Source organism: Chiroxiphia lanceolata, chromosome Z (genome assembly GCF_009829145.1).
Source record: "Chiroxiphia lanceolata isolate bChiLan1 chromosome Z, bChiLan1.pri, whole genome shotgun sequence".
NCBI classification, from domain to species: Eukaryota; Metazoa; Chordata; class Aves; order Passeriformes; family Pipridae; genus Chiroxiphia; species Chiroxiphia lanceolata.
Window position 1 is genome coordinate 70,753,655 of NC_045671.1, and position 6,832 is coordinate 70,760,486.

General features: G+C 41.5%; 1 pseudogene; it reads right to left on the reverse strand.

Annotated features, from left to right (window-relative positions):
- Positions 1 to 5,075: 5,075 nt before the first annotated feature.
- LOC116781114 lies at positions 5,076 to 6,465 on the reverse strand (annotated as a pseudogene).
- Positions 6,466 to 6,832: the final 367 nt, after the last annotated feature.

Consider the following 6,832-nt stretch of genomic DNA (forward strand, 5'->3'; position numbering starts at 1 on the left):
CTGTACAGTATTAAAAATCACCATGCCTAGGAATCTTTATCTGGGCAAAGTGCTGTGGTGCTAAGTAGTGCAGAAAAATGCAAATAAAAAGAGATGAACCCAAAGATCTTAAAATTGAATGTAAGTTATCAATAAATAACTGACTTCACTCTCTCGATTGTCTGGTCAGATGAAGTATCACATAATGGCTCAAATTCGTTCATGTTGGAACAACCAAGGTCTTTAGTGACATTTGCATCTGTTACTTACAAGGATAAAATTGGTGTTGAATGAGAAAAAAAAAAAACAACCAAACAGCTCCCTTAATAAATGCAGAAGTCTTTAAAAACATTGATAGTTCATGGCAATGTCTCTATGAAATTGTATTCAATGTAAACTTGTCTGTAGCTACAGACTGAAGTCATGATGAATATTTTCTTGTTAATAAATTTGTAACTAAGGAGTGAGCTGTGGTGAGTGCATCTGTGGTCCCTGCTTCATTAATACCTAAATAAAAATTAGCCAAACTCTCAGGTACACCATAGAAGCCAATACACTATTTACCTTTTATGCAGGAATTAAGCAGTTTAGTCCATTGCAGTGTGAGGAAACAGTCCAACAGCTCTACTGTACATTAAAGCTACAGTTGTGGCCTACAGGGAAAGATTTACTGAGAGATATTGAACAAGTTTTCTCTTTTATAACAAAGATTCTTCGAGACAATTGTTCTTGCCTAACGTTATATGTAATATAGTTACTGAAATGTGGAGTTGCATTGCAAATATCTCCACTTGACATTTCTCCAAAAGCCAGGTCACCTTAGTTGCTGAAAGTTTCTGTGGCCCTTTGAGGACCATTTTGTCAGTTATGAGACATTAATCACAGAAATGCACAGGCAGCAGCTGACTCCCTGCCCATACCACTGAATTTAGTGAGAAGCTCAACAGTCCTTTAAAGTGAAGAATAATTTCAAAGCAAATCTTAAAGTTGTTAGTTTCTTTAAAATCACTGCTTGTTTTTTTCTTTTCCCTGTATGAAAATAACCCCCTACTTTTTAAAGAGGTGTTTGACCAGGCTCCATACCTTCTTACTCCAAAAGGGATGCCTGGCAGCATGGCCTGTGAAGTGAGTAGTCCTGTCATGGCACAAATCGATCAGAAAATGTGGAGAAGACAAAGATGGTCATCTTTCAGCCTAGAGTTGACTTTCTTTGCAAAATCAGAATATGCACTAGACTTGAAGAAGTATCTGAATTCTCCCCTACCTCTGAAACTTTGCAATTTCTTTGTATGGTGGGAACGCTGCATCAGAAATATGAAATAAGAAGAACTTAAAAGTAAAAAAAAATACTCTTTCTTCCAGCACAAGTACTGCAAGAGCCCTATTTCTGGATTATGTCTATTTCATTGCATGATAGAACATAGGTATATCCTATAGATATATATAGATATATGATAGAACTTAGGTATCTCCAAAGGTGTATTCAAGAGATAGTTCAAAAGGAAACTGACTCTTCTAGTCTTCTTTTTTTTTTGATGCAAAATATTAGTCTTTGGCTATGGGCTGTCAGTTCTGGAATTTTAGCCCTATTTGTATTGAAATCCTTGTCCCCCCATGATACCATGATGATGTTATCTGCCATTCAGCATCATTGTGGCCAGAAAAATAAAGTTCTGAATTGAAGCAACTGCTCAAATGGCAATGCTGCGTGCGCTGAGTACTTAAACAATAAGACTTGAAATTTTAATACCAAACTCCATGTTGTGGGGATTTTTGTGGGTTCTGTTTGCTGGGGGTTTTTTATTTATTTATTTTATTTTCAGGAAAGACTGCTTCAAGTCAGCTCCTTTAAGCTATGTTAATGACTGTGAACTGAATGATGTGACTGTGGTAGTAAAGATACATGAAACTCAGTGAAACTTGGTGGGAGAATTAGTTCTCTTTTCTCTCTCTCTTCAGGAACCTGAAGTACAATATGGCTATAGTACAGGTCTAATATTGAACCTCTATCTGAAGAGCAATTAAGAGGAAAATATAGATGAATGTTGGATTTTTTCTGCATAGTTGTGTCTTATAATATTAAGAGACTATACTTTTAACTTTTCATCGTTTAAGACAGTATGTATGTGCAACCTGCACAGGGGAAACAAATCCTAAATATGTACTGTGACAAGACTAACTGGTTTGTTTCTCAATAAACAGATTAAAATTTTTCAATCTTACGACTGCTTGTGACTGTAGAACATGTTAATAATGCACACTGAGCATTATAATTTCATATACTGTACATCAACGAGCCTTTGAGCAGGTGCAGATGGGAAGAGCAGAGAAAAGCCAGACTAGAAGTATTTACTTTACTTTGCTGGCTGCTTGGACTGGATTGCAGCAACCAAACCGTACGTCATCATCTCCTCCCGCTTACTGACCTCATTGTTAAAATTAGTCCTTTTAGGTGCTGAATCTAAACTCATAATTACATAATTTTAGCCAAGGTTTACAAAGGAACTTTATGAAAGTGGTGTTTGCTAAGCTGGAATAAGGTTTCCAAAACTAGGTTAATTCATCCAGAATGATTTTTAAATACAGATTCTAGTCATGTTAAAAATAACATTTGCCCTGGTTGACTTGGATGAATTGTAGAGTTTGTCTGTGTGTAGTGTGGAGGAGGGATTCTGCAGTATGTGCCGTTTACAAAAAGCTCTGTGTGCTGTCAGGGAGTGGAGGCACATGGAAGAATTGCTCTGCCACTGATCTCCATCTCCTTGTTGATTTTCTGCTCTTCCTAGTCCTGCTTCTCCATCTCCTCGATTGCCCCTCTGTGAAGGCTGGAAAGCCCTGGCTCAGTGCTTTTCCATGTTTTAGGACAGCTTCTTCTCTCATCTTCATTCCAATCAACCATAAAGCAGTTGAAAACACTCTCTTCAATAAATGTACTACATACTTTTGGTCAGAAGATTCAGTGAAAAAAACCCAAAGCGATTTCATTTTCTCCTGAGAATTTTTAAGTTACATTTGCAGGACTGATTTTATTTCAGCACTTAGCATATTACAGGTTTTGCAAACAAAGTGTGTAACTGTTGTTGGACAGCTTGAAGGAAGGCAAGTATGATCAATGAAGAATTGTTCCTATGTGGTGAAAAGTTAAGCACAGGAATGAGAGATATAGGTACGAACATTATGGAAAATGTTAATATCAGTCCAAAAATGGGACAGTCTTTCAAAACAGAGGAAAAGACAGGGCTCGTTTAGGCTGGGCAATAATGTTGCCATGATGTAAGGTCAAGCTCATCCATAAAAACAGTTTATTGCATTGTTGTAGAACTGGCTTAATTTAGACACTACTTTGTGTCTAAGCTGTGGGGTGTAAGCAATGAGTTTTCAAATGGCTATCTGCTCCTTGTGCCTATGACCTCTGAGGTCATATCTCCCCCATAAGAGGAACAAACCCAAACATAATGGAAGGGTCATCATGTAAATTTTGCAGGAGGATTTTGGATTCTGATCCAGTGCTAATACAGTGAAAAAAAAACCTAACTGTAAATGTAAATGTTAGTCTTCCGTGAGACAGCCCTCTGTGGTTAAGCATGGAATAAGTAATACTTAAACAAACAAAAAAAATCAACTATATTTACTTAGCTTTCTGTTCTCTGTGACTTTTGGATGCTCTCCATCCATGTTTTTATATTTCAGTTTAGAACCCACACGTTAACACACTCTCTTTGCAAATGTTAGAAAATTCAAGATCTTGCAACTTTGTTGTTCTTTCAGGAGTCTTCCAGTCTTCTTATTCTCTTTTTTTCATACAAAATTATGCACACATCCTTATAAAAAAAGCTATTTTTGGAGATCACAATCTCTGACACTTCTGAGGTCCTTTACAGGGGCTATAATAAAGTGCAGCACTGAAGGCAGTGAGATAAAGTGAATGGAAATATAAAGAGTATGTGACATAAGGTTTTGAGGATCCTTTTAGCAAAAACCAACTCAAATCTCAGAATTCAAAGTCAGTTCTAATTTTGATAATACTATGGCCAGAAGGGACCAAGCTTATAACAATGGTAAGTATGTATAAAACTGTGGAATCTGAAAAGCAGAAATGTAGAACTTCTTCTCATGAGCAGTCAGTTGCAATATTTCAATTTCATGTTCAAATATTTCTTGTTACAGTTGGTTTTGCCTGCTTTTTAGCTATCATGGTACCTAATGGGTAACTGTAAAGGTCTAAGGCTCTGGAAGTGCTAATCCTGTGAAACTTCTTATTTGAGCATTCATACAAAAATTTAGTATAAGAAATACTGGAGAAATAAAGATTGCTTTGGATTGCATGTTTCACAGTAACAGATCAAAGGGTATTTTTTCTGTATAATATGTAAAAACATACTTTTTACTTTACCAGATTAAGTGTGCTAGTAGCGTATGCATCTTGTGGAACAATGATTCTCTGGAAGAACATCTCTACATATTTTAGGGTGAGTAAATAGCTACCAAGACATCCTCTAATTTGATTAAAACTACAGTCCTGTAGAAAGAATGTTAACTATCACTACTTCTGTATGAAAAATGCATGAGTTTGTGTCTCCCAATGATAAAATCTGAGAGCAACATCTGGGACAGTTTGTTTTTTAGGCTATCCTTTCCAAAAGCAGTTTCATGGCTTAGGGGTTTACTTTTCACTTTTCTAAAAATGATTATAATGCTGATCATAAAGTAAAGAAGATGATGGCATGTCAGAGAAAAAGAAGAATGTTGCTATTTTCTTAAAAGTATGTGGAATAACTCACATACAGGTACACTGTAACTGTAAAGCTAAAATATTTTTCATCTTTTCTTCCATCCATTCATGTTACATTTCATGTAGAATGCGAAAACTCAAATCTTTTAAAGGGAATCATTTGATGAAATATATAATGCAAGGTTACATGCAGATTTGTCATGCAAAATGACACCTAAAAACTGTCAGGAGATGGAGTGGGACTGCAAACACGGTTAACTGCAAAAATAGACAACTTTATTTCAACAGCCTCTAAGTCAATGTCAACATTTGTGTGAGTGCAGAGAGGGGTGTGGGCAGGACAGGGCAGATTTTGGCCCTGATGCTACCTTTGGATCAGCAGGCATTGCCCCAGAAGTAAGGAGTCATGGTCCACTGCAGCCTGCACTAGAGCCTGTCCATCCTGCTGCTCAAGCCGTATCTCCTTTCCCCTTAGGAGCTGCAACAGCTCCTGCAGCAGATTAGAAAACTGCAGCAGCTTCTCACATGGAAATGGACACAGGGGAAACCTGCCCAGCTGTACTGGTCTTGGACTTGGTGTCTGCAGAGGGGCTGAGATGTAGGCAGGCACTGGCACTGGAGTAGCTGCTGCTGCTGCTGGGCTCTGGCCCATCTGGCCCAGGATGCACCTGCAGAAGGACTGGGTGGAGATGTAGACTCCAGGCTGCTTTTCTGTGGCACAGCCTATTCCCCAACTGGCCAAGCAAATTTACCAGAAGAAGTCAGCATTGTTATCTTTGCAGACAAGAGGCCCCCAAGTGTCAGCCTGCAGCAGAGCAGAGAGGACTAAGGTGCTGTCGGGTGGCCCCTATCAGCATGTAGGGCTGGATCCTTCACTCTCCCAGCCCTGGATTCCCAGCAGAGCTCAGGTGATGGAGCCTCTAGAACCTCATCTGGGAGCAGGTCCAGTGTCATTTAAGGTAGGGCTCTATCCTCTGTGCTCAGAGTTCCCAGAGATGTGGAGAATGGATGTTCCAGGGTTAGCATCCGGACCTCTGGACTCCCAAGAACACTAGATGGCCTCTCTGGGCAGAGTGCCAGGCCCCTGGTACAAGGGAACACTGGGCCCTTCCCCATGGATGGGTAAGGGGAGGGAAGTCCCAGCAGTGGGGGGGCCCAGGGTCGAGAGGGCAGCTGGCCAGTCAAAGCACGTGCTGGGCTGTGTTTGGGCAGTGGTGACAGGGCTGCCCATGCTGCTGGGGGCTGAGTGACTCAAAGCATGCTCCTACCTGGCAGGTGTCATTGCCATCCTGTGGGTACCCAGCACACAAGTTTTGGATGTGGATGTGCCCTGCATGCCCCTGGCTGCTGTTCCGGAGCTGGATAATGATGAGGTGAACTTTGGCCTCCTACAGGACAAGGGTTCCTTGTGCAGCTGTGAGCAGAGAACAGAATGAGTACCTGGCAGCTCCTTGCCTGTTCCCCTGTCCTGCCTGGGAGTGAAGACCCTCCCAAGGGCTTGGGTCTGCCTCTGGAGGGGTGTTGGATGTCTGTGTCCCTGCTGTCTGGCTTTGGGAAGTCGGGCAGGCCCATCTCTTCAGAGTGAAGCAGCCCAACTCTGGTTTTGGCCTCTGCTGTTGGGAAGCCCAGCCCACCTTTCCCCAGTGTGACAAGCTTACCTTCAGGGCATGGGTTGTTTTTAGGAACTCGCTTCTTGCAAGGGTGGCACCACAGCCAGAAACATAACAGCTTTTCAGCTCTAACACTCTCAGCATGGCATCAGGCAGGCAGGCGAGCTGGATTGAGGGGCTGCATAGGACAGGCCGGTCAAATTCCAGCAAGGAGATGTCATAATTCTCAGTGACAGGAATTTAGTGTTTGCGAACCATCAGCCACTTAGTCTGGTGCACTTGCACACCAGGGTTCACCAAGTGACTCAGCAAGGTGGCCCCAAGCACCATGTGCCACGGGCTGAGGGGGCTGGAAGGCAGATGGAGAAAGGGGTGAGAGGGAGCAGAGCCATGTGCTGTGGCAGCTCAGCAGTTCCCTGCCTTCTGCTTCCCAAGGCAGAGAGGAAAGCAGCACTGTGGAGGGCAAAAAATGCCCTAGCATATTTTAGGCTGCAGGAATGCTGAGCTGGAG